Source organism: Ambystoma mexicanum, chromosome 2p (genome assembly GCF_040938575.1).
Source record: "Ambystoma mexicanum isolate Mex_15411 chromosome 2p, UKY_AmexF1_1, whole genome shotgun sequence".
Lineage (NCBI taxonomy): Eukaryota > Metazoa > Chordata > Amphibia > Caudata > Ambystomatidae > Ambystoma > Ambystoma mexicanum.
In genome coordinates, this window is record NC_090923.1 from 90100069 (window position 1) to 90114626 (window position 14558).

Genomic DNA, 14558 nt, shown 5'->3' on the forward strand with positions numbered 1-14558 from the left:
TTGAAGGAAAAGTAACATATAGAAGTGTTAAATTGGGAGCTGAACTAGGAGAGTTGAAATTGTCAAACGGGGGGTGGGTGAAGCCAAGCCCGCGGTTGAACCACCTGTAGTGGGTGGACTGTGTGGTCTGACAACTGTGCCACGACACTGGGAGACTCCATTGAAAGTGTGAACTATATAACCAAGTTGAGAGAGCTTTGTGAAATATGGGGCAGGGAACCTCTAAATGTTTTGTGCAAATCTTAACTTCAATTTGAATACTTTGAAGTTTGAAACTGAATTGTGAAATGAAGAGGGCCTAGGCTTAGGTGAGGGATGCCTGAGAGGCCCATCAAAGGAGTGTGAATTGAAGGGGCTTTGAATCTGGGACAAGGAGCCCAGAGAAGCCTGCCTGTGTTGTAAGAAGATATTGTGAACTGTTGCGACTTTAAGAACTCTGCTGAACTGTGGTGAACCCAAGTGTCTTGAACTTGGGGAAGGGAGCTATGGAAAGCTCCAATGCCATCCGGTTTTACTTTGAAAACTATTTGAGTTTATCTAACCCCATACACATTGTCATTAAGTGAAGGCAAGCATAGGTTTGACACAGACGGCCATTTTATTTGGACTAACAGACTTGGACAGACTTCTCATTTTTTATTAATGGTCAAAACTACACCCACCTTACAATTCGGGCCAGTTAGGAATTATCCCATTCCTACCTGTCCAATAAAGGTTTTGAAACTGTATCACATGTGTCTGTGTCTACTTTTGATATCACGCCTGCCTCACAGTACCAATAACATCAGCAACCTCAGACATGTGTTTCAGCCTTGTTGGGCCTCCTCAGTGAGGTAAAGTTAAGCCTCTCTAAGGTACAGAGAGCAAGGGGTCCATGTCTAGATTACCCTGGGTTACTAAGGGTGAAACCCTAAGTTTCACAAAACAGTGTGGGAGCCCCTACACTAAGAACATGCACATGCGCTGTCACCATATGCAGTTATTCACTCTTATGCACTGCACACAAAGCAATAAACATATGCAGACTTGACTCCTAGACAGATATGGACTTGTGCACACGCTCACTTCGAGCCACCTACAAGCACTAATACATGTTTGCAGGCACAAAACAAGAAACACAACCATGCATGCAGAAAAGTTACTTTTTGAACACATCATACAGATAACATTCCAAGACTCACCTAGTATCTAATGTATGCATTTTCTATTGCATTTGTATTTCCATCTATTTCTTCATCGAGTGCCCTATTTACAACATTTGTAACATACCATTTTTTTGGTTGTCTTTTCTGGGGGCTGGTGGGCGTCAACAATGCTTTCCGCCCTGGGTGCAATCTGGTGCCCGGCCCTGGTTTCAGTTGTGATTAAAGTACACTTTCGTGGCCAAACCGTGTGGATTGTTTCTCTGAAACCACAGTATCTCAAGAATCAAAGTAATCCAACCTACACATAGCCCACTGTATGCCAACAGTGTTACGACAGTATAATTCCAAAAATAAAGCATGGTGGGTCACAAAAATTACTTCCATGGAAAGAGTAAAAGAAAGGGCGAGTGGGGGATAAAGGCTCCCATTCACCCAGGAACATGGAAGGAAAAATAATCCTCAAGTCCAGCAAAAAGTGCCGGGGGTCTCACAGGTGAGGGAGATTTAGCATACAAATGAAAATCTTACCTAACACTTACCCCATGCCCAGAACAGAACACTGTGGTTCGACCAAATATATCACCACCATTGACTTTAAAGGTTACTGGCAGATGCCTCTAACCTCTAAGGGCCAATGACAAAGAAAAAACTGCTTTTGTTACTCCAGGCGGCTTATATCAGTTTACAGTGCTTCTCTTTGGACTACATGGCGCATCAGCAATGTTCCAGTTGCTCATGAATAGAATACTAAAAGTACAATAAGACCAGGTTACTGCCTACTTCTATGCCATTACCAGATAGAGCACAGACAGGCAAAGTCACCTCAGACATATTGATAGTGTTCTGGATGCCTTAAGAAGGACTGGTCTTAAGATCAACCCCAAGAAGACAATGATGGGAGCCACACACACTAAATACCTGGGATACTATGCCGGAAACAGGAGGTTACAATTTAAAATAGAGGACATACGTCAGTCTTCTCCTCCCATCAAACCCATAAGAGATCTGGGTCTTCCTTGGACTTGTAAGGTATTCTCAGCAGTTCATACCTTACTACGCTACCATGGGGGTCCCATTGATGGACCCGTTGAAAAAGACGACCTATGATATCAAGGAGGACAGAGAAAGTAGGGCAGTCTGGGTTTATATCACTCTGAAAGAAGCCCTGGATGCAAACGCTGTACTACATTGCCCGGACATCAAGGCTACTTTCTACCTACACACCAATGCTTCAGGTACCATTTTGGGCGCAGTGCTATTCCAGGGACAGGGAGAAGCAGAGTGATTGGTTCAGTTAATCAGCAGAAAACTGTTGCCACATGAAGCCAAGTATGCCACCATCGAGAAGGAGTGCCTCGATATCAAATGGGCTATCGAAACACTGCAGTATAATTTATTGGGTTGCCACTTCACCTTGGTAACTGCCCAGGCGCCTTTAGTGCAGCTGTCTCTGCAGAGAGACTAGCCCACGCGTACTGCGTTGCTTTCTGGCCCTGCAGCAAATTTATTTCAGGACCACTCCCTTGCCTGGGAGGCTCTTGGCACAGGCTGATTTCCTGTCACGTTCTTATTTCCTGTCCAAGCGTCAGGGCTTGCAGAGGGAACGAGACGGGCAACAGCAACACCTAAACACTTACTGGCAAGCTGCAGGAGGTGAAACACAGTAGAGGCGCTGGTGAGGTGTCCGCGAGCAGACCATGGTGTCAGTGGCATCCTGGAATGGTCTGGCCAGCGGTCCTGTGACTCTCCACAGGACTACATTTGCCAGGCGGCGACCACTGGGGTGGTCCATGCCGGTCCCGGGAGCCTCCCTGTTCTGGTCAGTGTCCCGTGGGCAAAACAATGCGGCGTTCGGGACAGTAAAAACATGTTAAGCATGGGGGTTGGGGCTTTCCTCAACCAACACCGCCTACTAACATCAAAGGGGATTTGGAGGACCCCAAAGGAGGGGGTGGTTTTCTAGGAAGGAAACAGCTCAACCAATCAACTTCAGAGGAGTGGCATTTAAATGAAGAGGGAAAACAGAAAGGTGTGACTGATCTGCCCTTTATACTTACAGGAAGGAGACGTGCTGGAAGATGAACCGGAAAAGGTATAACTGGGCATATTCAAGACCAGGTTGGAAGACCCTTACTACCATCCACCAGTCAAGCTCAGACCCTGGGTCCCCAGGGAAGTGCACCCAGAATAAGAAACTATGGGTCAAGCTGAAGGAAGCTGTCCCTAGCAAAGTGAAACCAAGAATGTTGAAGAAAAAAGAAAAAAAAGGGGGGAGAAAAGAGGGACAATCCGTTATGCTCAGCTTCTGTGATTAAACAGAGTAACCCGAGAAGTGTCCCCAATCTTCCTTCGCACATCTCACAGTACTTTAATCGCAAAGAAAAAGAAAAATATGTCCAATGGTATGAATCTCAAAGATGCAATCTATTATTAGAACAATTCAATGAATGGCTAATGCAACAACCACCGACTCAAGCACAATATAAAACTGCAGACCTTGCTCACCCCCTAGATAGGCCTATGTGCTTTCCTCCATAAATAGGAGGTCAACATTTAGGTGCAATAGGGATTGAAATAAATATGTGAGTGATGAGCAGAAGCTCAAAGCCACTCCAGGGAAACTAGCATCAAACAGCGAGTAGAAGTTACCACTGGAATACAAGGAGTCAATACATCCATCGCTTGTGCAAATCCAACTTCAGCGGGAAATGAAAATTAGAACGTCAATTATTTTTTAAATTTCCAAATGCAACTTCATGCAAATAAATCCCCATAGATTATAAGATTCAACGATTTACTAATCTATCTGTAGTCATACCATCTGAGGGGCAAGTCATGGACGGTAGGCAGTAAAATATTGGCAAGCATGCGTTTTATTAGAACAGGGCACCATTTAGCCTGGTTAGTCAAATACTCTCCTGCAGAAGTCTGTGCCAAGCTAACCAGGCTCTTTAAAGCAACATCCAAGAGTTAAAATATCTCAAATTTGTTTCGATCCCTGGTGTTATCAGTTAGACCAGGCCTCAAAATGTTCACCCTTAACTAGCAATAATCGGTGGAGTAAGGAACCTTGTACTGTGTGTGTGAAGAAATGAGGGACAAGTACCTTTATGCATGGCTTTAGTGGCTTGAAATGGTTTCCTTTGTGTTACACGAATGACACTTTCCTTCATGACAAGACAACAATATGTAGCCAGTTTGCCATCGAGGCCCTTGAGAAGTAGTTGGTTAAATGACCGTGTAATCCACTACATTAAAAAAAGGTTTTGATAGTCAGCAAAAATCATGAATCCATTTAATTGACGGTGGTTCAACAAGAGGCTGCAGCCTTCAGAAAAAAGTAGTACAAAAGATGGAACATCATCATCATCATCGGGAATCTTGAAACGGCTAATGTGTAGTGGGCTGCTAGAGTCGTATGGGTGGAGTCTCATATACATTACATAGCTGAGCTATGGAGTTGACCCCAAGATGCATTGTAATTTACTATGTGGCATAATTTGGAAGCACTTACTGGCAATAATAAAAAAAGACCTGGATTGTGCTGGAGGGGTTAAACCTGAGCTGTATCATATCTGAACAAAATCATGGCCACAAACTAACAACTGCTGGTATATTACTTATAGATTCCCTTTTCCTTTTTGTGGCGGGCTGCATTGAAGGCGCACTAACATTTCTTAACGCTTGCCACTGGTAAATCAGGTTACTCATGGAGCAAACTTTTTAAAAAGGAAGCAGGGTGCCGTTAATGATCGTCAGAATTTGTCCTTGCATTGTATCTATTATTAGGATACGAGCCAACGTTATTTGTTTGAACTTCCCTCCCACACTCGTAGGATGTTCATCTTAGTTTACTAGATGTATTGCTCTTCACCGGTACAGATTCAGCTAGAAAGCAGGCCGTGTAAACGTATGGGGGCAAAATGTAATCTCAACAACATGTGTGGCTGGTTTCTAATTGTCATTAGAGCCGAGCAAAAAAGATCCAATTAAAACCTATTTAACAAACAGCAGCATTCGATTGTAAGAGTTCAGTTGTATGTTTATTTTTTTGCATCCATTTGTTTAGTATAAAATTAAAAGGGAAATTATTGGCAGATAGGAGCATGCTAGATGAACAAAGGATTTAGTTGGCGTGGGTATTTTTAAAAAAAGATGTAGGTTTGCCATATTTAATTCAGTTTCTGTGAAACTGAATGTAAAGGATCGTTGGCGTTTTCAGACGCACGATTATATATTAAACTTATAAACAAGTAATGACATGAAATAAATGCTGCTCCCCCCCCCCCCCACACCGGTTACTCAGGAAATGAAGATGTGCAATAAATAAGGAAATAAGCATCAACTTTGAAAGCCAGTCAAGTACTGTTTGGCATGTCCGAACTAAGAATTACGCACTGGTTTACAAAGAATGATGTACCAATGTTCTTTGTCGAAGTGGGTGAACGGATTTGGGAGCTTTCTGAGAAAAATTAGACGATGCAGGTTTGCAATTAATGGTTTCCTTGCACATCTTTCCATTCAGTTGAATCAGGTATATTTGCCATCAATAAACACCAAAAAAAAAGCAATGGCACCTCATGGACCAAAGTGTGTCCAATAAGCAGTTCAAAAAAAAGGTATATAGTATCCCATGTAGTTCTAACACCGAACACCAGCCTTTGCTGGCGTCAGCCTTAGTCATGGTGTTGAATTTCACAATTTGCGGCCAACACCCACATCTATTTGGGCTGCTGCCATAACTAATCCGGCATGACCAAAATTCTCCTACAATTCCTGCAAAATATATATTTATATAAAACACAACAACACAGACAGAATCCTGAATAATTGATATTGGTCAAATAGGGAAATAAGACCACCAAATGTACTTGTATGAAAAACAAAAAGGGGTGGCAAGATAAGTGAGAGGCGGCAATGAAGAACCAGTCGACATTGTCAGAAAGAGTGACCCTTGCCCACTATAGGGGTGGGGGTCAAGCATGCAGACAGACCCCTACAGTGTCCATCCACACTGTGCATCCTCTGGTTCCCATTCTGTCTCATTGTCATCCGCTAATTCAAATCATCGTTCATGCACCACCTCAAATGGTAAAGGGGAAGAATCCTCTTACACATCACTACATCACCCCCACTCTTTCCAAGGCATAAAATAAGCAGTGTCGCATAGGAATTTGCTATGCAATTCTGTAGGTTTGCTAATTAAATTGACACTTGTGTTGCAAAGTCAGCTTTTTAAGTCACCATGTTCAATGAAAGCACAGCTTACCCACCATTCCACTCTTCCCCATTGCGGCTCTCTTCACCCTCTTCTCTGTCAGTTCAAAGGGGCTAGTGGGGAAGAGAGTGCAGCAGTAACCATTTCCTCTGCTCTTAACTGCCAACGGCCTGTGTACGAGAGCTAGGGAAGAATTTATTTTTCAAATAATTGAGAAACCCAAAGTATCCGGACGATACAAAGCTGACTATATCCTGGTCTGGCAAAGACCAACATGTGCCAACTTTATTTGTATTTTGTTTTTGTAAACAGTCCTGCAATTACATTCCTAAAAATATAAGTTGTAAAATAATGCATAATTACAGTATTGCTACTGTAAAACACTGCATTGTCTCCATGTTCTACAGCAAAGTTTAGGTTACTGCATCTAAATATCAGTGTCAATCAGATATTATTCTGTGGGGGAAGATACATCAGATTGACGAGTGAACACTTGAAAATGTACATGATCAAAGTCAAATGCTTTTGATGGCAAACCTAGTTATGTGACCCGCTGTTAGCATTCATCTGTGCAACTGGTGTTCAACCCATAAGCAGATCCAATACACCTTAATATTCTATTGCATCCCCCTGTGGCTTTATACCACATACCCTCAAGGTGAGATGGCAGCAAACTACAATATTCTACATAGTTTGCCCAGTTCTCTGCCTGCTACTCCATCCATTCTGATTAGTTCCTTTCTTTCCTCTTACATAATGAACACACAAAGCTAACTAGATATTGAAAACTATTTTGTGCCTTGATTTCCCTCCCCAGCGTGACTCTCCCTCCGCACCCCCACATAATAGCCCTGAGCTCTGCTTGCGCCTCGGGGGGACTGTCAGTAACATCTTATCTCTAATCTATGTCCAGTTGTCTTTCATAACCTCTTCCTAAAGTATCACATCTGTTCCAGGACTGCCCCGACTACTGTGTACTCATGATAAAAGTGTTGCTGGTTGAAGCATATTCTTCAATAACTACAAATACATAGACCAATGCAGCGCATGGCTCTAAAGCCCCTGTACTCCTGATCGGCTGAGTGTACTTGGGATGGATGAAGATCCAGGATGCATAGCGCAGATATGTGCATGTCCCCAATGATCTCCAGGTTTATATTCACAAAACTCCAGAAACAGGCTTTATTTACTTTTTCTACAAACCAGCAAGATATTCTTTTGAAGATGTTGCGCAAAGAGCAAGTCAGACTCCCTAGATTCATCATTGTCAGCACACTCAGACAAACAGTGCAGCTAAATTAAGAAGTGGAAAACCTTCCTCCAAGCTATATCTACATTTCTCCAAGATGCCCATTTGCAGAAAGTGCCCTACCAGTGCTGCTAAATACACACTGCCATGATAATGGTTAAGACAGTAAATACTTTGTTGTGACAAGCATTATTTCCCGAGGCAATGCAGTTACCAGATGGTGATATGTTTTACAGAGGCAATAATGCCATACATGACACTGCTGAAACTGACAGGACATGGCCAAGTAATTAACTCCTCTATGGCATCAGCACATACAAGGCACCATCCCAGATGCACTCAACACGCGACTGTTCCACCCCCCTACGGAAAAAAGCACACTGGTCTCAGATGGCCTGGAAAACTATTGCCCAATAAAACCTACTCAGCCAAACGATTGCGAAGACTGTATCCATCCAGGTGCAAGAAAGGCTCTCCATCATTTTTAACCTCTGCATGGTACCTCTAGGGTGGGGGAAAGAAGGGTCTGGGGGAAGGACTCCTCTCCAGTACAGAGATAAATATCCAGAAATATGCAGATTACAATGGCAAGTGCCTACCTGAAGCTCAATCATACAGAGACTAAATGCATTCTCCTAGGAAACCCCAAGCAAATACCCAAGTCCAGAACTGGCCGAGTGACATGAATCTCAGAGTCACACCTAAACTAACACAGTGCAAACTATCTTTTTTACCATCGGTTGTGTCCACCAACTCAAAAACACACAATGCCAAGAAGAACCATGCAAAACGATACCAACTTGCACTCCTCCAAAGTCAAGCCACTCAATCCCGCCATGAGTTTCAGTACAGTTGTCCCAGCCATGATCCTCTATCATCTGGACTGTAGCAACAAGTAGACTTGCAGGAATCCCAGATGCCACCTCAGCTGCAGCATGCATCGTCACATGACTAAGAAAACTAGAACCCATCACTCACATCTTAAGACGCTGCAGAGACTACCTCTTCTTTAAGCATACATCATGCCTATTTACTATGCTAGGTTCTTCCGAGAATCGTCTCTTCTCAGTCTCTTCTCTTCACAGTGTCAACCCTCTTCTGTGTGCTGTGCTTACCTCCTTGCATTAAAATGGATTTTACAAGGTACATCCTGAATTTGTCCCCAGGTGAGCATTTCAATGCATGTTCAATTATTTACATGGAAAACTGGGAGGTGTGAGATGTCGTCAAGTTTGCTGTGGGGGAAGACACTTAAGGATATATTAACCACAGAACAGATAAATTACAAATGTGCAAATTAACGGGTGGCAAATGAGTGTTCAATTTGCTGTAAATTGTACAAAGCTGCTGTGGTGGAAGGAAAGCCTTTTTTAGTCAACATTTGAGTGTCTACTTTGGCAGTACAGCCTTTTTGTCTGATTGAATGCCACTTAAAGAGTATCATTTACTCGGGTAAACATTTCAAGTTGAAAGCTACTAGCTAGGCATAAAACATCCCTCGTCCCCTCAGTGGTCCAAATGAACGTAGCACACCATTTCTTACTTGCCAGGTGTCAATTAACACTTACCAACAACTAGCACAAATGTGAAGGCTCGATTTGTTACTTGCTGGCCACCAACAAGAACACTGATTATCCAACTTGTGGATCATGTCTTGATGGAAGCTTGGACCTCGGCTCTCATTGAATGATAATTTCCTAGAAGAACATTTGTAAATAATATTCAGGTAGACATTCTACCAAATGCCACTCTTCCAGTGTGGTGGAACACAATCGGGCAACGTTTTAATTAAGTGCCAGAAATATTTACCTACTGTGCATCCAGTGTTTCTTTTGGATGCACAATGTTCCGATTTGCATGTACATTAGTTGCTGCTGTGTACTGTTAGTGACCTTTGGCGACTGAAGTATAAGGAATAATGTGTTTCCCTTGTGGCGCTGCATGTAATATGGCTTTACAGCCACATTTCACCCAAATATTGAGCTGTACATTGCACCATTTTTAACCCTCGACCAATCTTGGGACGCAGGCTTGCATTTATTCGGGGAAAATATTAATATCCCACCACTTTAAAAAAGTCAGTGACTGCACTTCAAGTGTTTTTACAACGTCATGTTAATAACTTTAGACAGTCCGGTGTTTTTTTTTTCCAGGCACTTCTATGAGGTCTGCCATCTTGCATATAGTGCAAACCTTTTAGGAATGGCTGTATTCATTTGGCAAAGCATAGACGTCACTTCCGTATAGGGCATTTCAGTATACATTTGGGACTATCATTCTTCTAAATAGACAGACAGACTTCAGCATTTTCTTTTGGAGCTTGTGTATATTCATATTGTGGACTGAAAAAGCAACGCTGTTTGCATGTTTAGTTCATTCCTTCATGCAGAATCTGGCACCTTTTTACAATCTTTGTGAAGGAATTGATTACAATTCCAGCAGTCATTTACGAGGTTCATTCTCTTGAGTGCCTACCTCAATGCCGCTTTTCAGCTTCAGATTTCTGTGGGACGTTTACAAAGTCTGCTTCTACAGCAGGCAAGACGTGTGGTAAACACGAGTTTTACAACAAAAAATTATTTGACAGGACCCACTCTTTCAGCGAAGATGTACCTAACCATCGTTAGAGAATGCCATTCGCTTGGCTCGCCGTTTGTGGCAGCTGTCGAACTTTTTAATTGGAGTGGTATTGAAGAGGGAAAATTGGACGGTCCCTTGCCCAGACCTAAATACAAACTATGGCCGACGACGTCACAACCAAAGTACCCTCAGCAAGATGAGTTTTCACCTCTGTCCACTGCCCCGGATGTCAATATACACCGTAATCACCCTCCGCCTGCGAAACCAGGCCGCATCCCACCCAAAGCACTGGGTGGGAACTAAGACGGAGCTGAGACTGATCGCATGGACCAGCTTGACTAAAACGTTTTACAACCTAAGCTGCCATTGTTAGAGATGACACAACGACATAGCAGCAACAGAGAGAGAAACACGTGCTGCCGCGCACCTGGATCAGACACACACCCATTCACACAAATAACACGCTCAGTGCTATGACGTAGCGGACCGTGTACCCTCACAGGCGTACATAGTTATTTTTCACATAGGCCAGCAACCACATCGCAGAAACGCCAGAAGAGTTTGTGTATACGCTTGCAGATGCTTCATGCTACTAACCCTGACAAGGCCCTATAACTGGACCGATGTACAAGGAACAACACCGCACCCCCACACCCCTTTGCTTTATGGACATTATGCCACAACATACAACCAAGCCAAAGTAGGCCTCAAACCAGAGTCAACAAAGTTGTAACAACTCAGACACAGGCGATGATGGGAAAGGAGCGCTCTAATGGCAGTAGCAGGACCTGTCCATTGTCATGCACTGACACAGTCACACATTGTTGCTAACACCAGGTACATCGTGGGCTGGAAACGACGATGGACCCAGGTTTGGGGGCTCGCTGATGGACCAATCAGGGCATGGGGGGGGGAAGGGGGCTAACCACTGACCACATTACCATACAACCAATCACTAACTCCATGTCACCTTTTAGAAGTAACAATTTTTAGGGACGACCCAAGCATACCACCTGACCTCTACTCTACCAATAAACCCTTTCACTTTAAGGTCCTAAACTGAACCTACCACTCAGGCAGCCACCCCAGAGTGGCGGTAGGTTTGGGGACGAGCTTTCACAGATGACACAAATTGTTACATCACTCAGGTACAAAATGGGCCTGCAAGCCCGTTTATGCAGAGAAGTTGCTTGGAACCTACACTCCACGCATTTGTCCTTGTATGTTTTCTTGCAATAAATAGTAACAAATTGCTCTTGTGTGGCCTTCTACTTCTTTGGGACGCGGAAGGAGTTAGGGCCTTCCGAGAGCTGACGACCGCCAGAAATTACCCTAACAGTATAAAGGTTTTCCACTATTATGCGTCAGTGACCTAGCGGGTCCCCTCCTCCCACACCCAGAAAATAGAAATACCTGATATAATAGATTAACATTATGCTTTTACAGAACATTTTCTGTGAAAAAAATTACATAATTTGGGAGAGGGCTCAAAATGAAGCTGTCCAAACGCGGATAGCCTCAGTTACAGGAAAGAGGTTAGGATGGGAAAGCAAGTAGTTATGTATGGTGTTAGCGGGTTGCAAGGTTCACACAGTGGTGAAGGGATGAAACCTGCTACGAGTAAGGTATCGCCCAGTTGCAGTCTAGATGAGCCTGCTATAGCTCAACACTGGTGCACCTGGTAAGCTGGACACTGGTACCGGGTATACTTTTGGCTCATCCAACTAGCTGGTGCCACAAGCATAACACTGACAACTCTACGTGCTTGGTCATGTATACAAAAGATGTATTTGTAACTCTAGAAGGTATTTAAAGCAGACCACTTAAATAATAGGCAAAAAGTGATAACTTTCACTTTAAGACCAGGCTTATATTCGTGCCACACTCTGGGCTCGCTCCTTATTCCCCAGAAGTAGACCCTGTTCACTGGATGATGCAGGATACCCATACGTTGCTTTTATCCCTTCAGCCACAATTTTTCTCTTCATGCCGGTTCTTGAGGTTCTATGTTTACAATCGGAAAAGTAAAACTACCAGAAGACACGAAAAAGGGTGGTCTTGCAAGTGTCTCCGCCTAATATGGGACAACTTATCTTCGCTGACAGATCAGTTAGATGCAAGGGGGGTTGGGGGGGTGCCCTGCGGATCAGCACCCGTAGATCGCAGGACCCGACAGGGTAATAGGTAGATTGGAGAGCCCGTCCCATCAGCTCTGTCAGGAAGTCTCCCTTGAGAAGACAGCGCTGGGGGGTGAGGGGGACCTGCTCGGTCATGGAACCCCAGCCCGAGTAAACAAGGCCCGCGTCTCTTCGCAGCTGTCACTCGCTTCGTCTTTTCCTGCCTCCGTGCCAGTGCGCTCTGCGCCCCCACAGACTCCACTCACCTGTCGGCGGGACAGCAGCGAAGACTCTGGTCGGCAGGCAGGTTGAAGGAACAACTTCTCTTGGAAACACAGACTGCGCACAGGAAGCGCTCGGGACACCGCCAGACGTCACTTCCGGCCCCGAAACCCAAGAGCGATGGAGATAGAAGAGAGACGTGAAGGTAGTGACAGACTATGGACTACGAAAGAAAGACTAGCCAGCTTCAAGAGAGTTGTTTATTAGGCGGTGCAGGTGCAAGATGCCGGCGTGTGTGGTAATGCTATGGACTGCTGCGGAGTTTCATGGAGGCTTACAATGAACCAGGAGACTATTCGTTTGTTATTTTTTCATAAACAGAAGTTGGTTGTATGAGAAAAGCGAGCCGACAGCCTAGGCGGCTTGATTCAGCACTGCGCCCTCTTTTCAATTTCACAGGCCCAGCTGGCACGCTCGCCTAGACTTCTCAACCTTTTGTTTCGCCCAGAGATTCCAACTTTTCAAAGTGGCCCTTTGCATAATTTGTATAGCGCCGCTTGTTGCATAGTACCCCTCCTGGTAGCATGGTAGCTCCCACAATGTTGTAATGGGTCAAGTGGAAGCAGCCACGTGACCAACATAATAAGAGGAACTAGCCGCTTCTAACTTGTCAGTCAAGACCCAACTGCGACTCCTTTGTGTGTTTGTTTCAGCACCATGCTGGTGCCACACCGCATGCGCTGGGCCCAAGGACGGGGCCCAGCTCGAGGACGGCGCCCCTGCTGGGCAACGCCGTTCCAGGGTGATCCCCAGGCCATGTGAACATGGCCACTGGTGCGACCTCGGCCTGGGTGCCCCCAGAGCCGGGTGTGCTGGGTGCCCCCGGCTACGTGGGTAGCTCCGGTGAACCAGTGCGGGTGGGGTGACCCCCACCCATGCATCCATGACTTGCCGCCGTACTGAGAAAGCCTGTCGGGTGACCCCGACACAAGTCTGGGGCCTGCCCGGTGACCCGGAGCAGGCTCCCAACAATGGCGACGAGGAGCCTCTGAGGAGACGAGGAACCCACATGCGCGGAAGATGGCCGCATGGTGGGTGTTGAGGCAGCTGCGTCATCTGCCGCATGAAGGAGGTTTTGACTGCCCACCCCTGAGGTGCCCCCACCTCTCCATCGTGGGGGAAGAATGTAGGCCGCCGCGGGGGGAAGAGACGCTACCCCCGTGAAGACGGAGTGATCGGTGGCGTCGCCCGCACCTTGGTGGCGGTGTGTGTGTGCGCCCCGCTTGCCTTGGCCACAACATTGAAGGAAGTGCGCCCCCACCACCAGGTGGGAGGAAGCTGTCCCCGCCTCCCCCGTGGGGAGTTAGTGTGCCCGCAGCGTCGGCCGTAAAGACGAGGCGCTGCCCCTCCCCCACCATCAAGCCACGGGAACGAAGAGTGGCGAACATAGCTGTATGAAAAGCGGGCCCAACTCCAACTGGGCCTGCAAAGGAAACAAGACTGGAGCTGCTGCCCGCCCCCGTGTGAGGGAGGATCTGCGGTGTCGTCCGCGACAATATACCCGGCGGCCCCTTAGCCACAGCAAGGTGAGGCAGCCCCCCCACCCCCGCAGAAAGCAAGCGGCATCCGCCGCATGGGAGCTGGCAGTGGAGGCAAGGTGCAGACGGGTGCCGCCGAACAGTTGAGGCGGCCCCAAGCGTGGGCGGCATTTGCCGCAGCAGAGGAAGGTGAGGCGGGCCCAATTTCCACCTGGGCCCGCGATGGGGAAAATGGAGGCAAGCTGCCCCTCCTCCCCACTGAGAGGAGGGAGCCACCCCGCGGCTGTGCCCAGACACAGCAGAAGACCGAGAGACCCCAGGAGGAAGGGCCGGCGGCCGGAGCCACAATAGGAGGCACGTCCCCCAGCCGAAACAAAGGGGAGCGGCCCAGCCCACTGGAGCAGCCAACCACGCAGCATCGGCTGTGGGTTAACGAACTGCCCCCCATTGGGAGGCGGGCCCATCACCCCGGGGCCTGCTACTGGAAAC

The 14558-nt window shown here is 46.2% G+C and overlaps 1 protein-coding gene across 3 annotated transcripts in view; it reads right to left on the reverse strand.

Annotated features, from left to right (window-relative positions):
• The window catches only part of ARIH2 (ariadne RBR E3 ubiquitin protein ligase 2), a 676612-nt gene extending 663846 nt beyond the window's left edge, over window positions 1–12766 (reverse strand). For 2 of the 3 annotated variants that reach the window (XM_069643318.1, XM_069643319.1), the window contains exon 1: window positions 12576–12705. The gene's annotated coding sequence lies outside the window, so the exon portion shown is untranslated. Of the gene's footprint in view, window positions 1–12575 lie in introns of all 3 variants that reach the window. The other variant, XM_069643320.1, reaches the window with a different exon arrangement.
• Between the last annotated feature and the right edge of the window lie 1792 nt (window positions 12767–14558).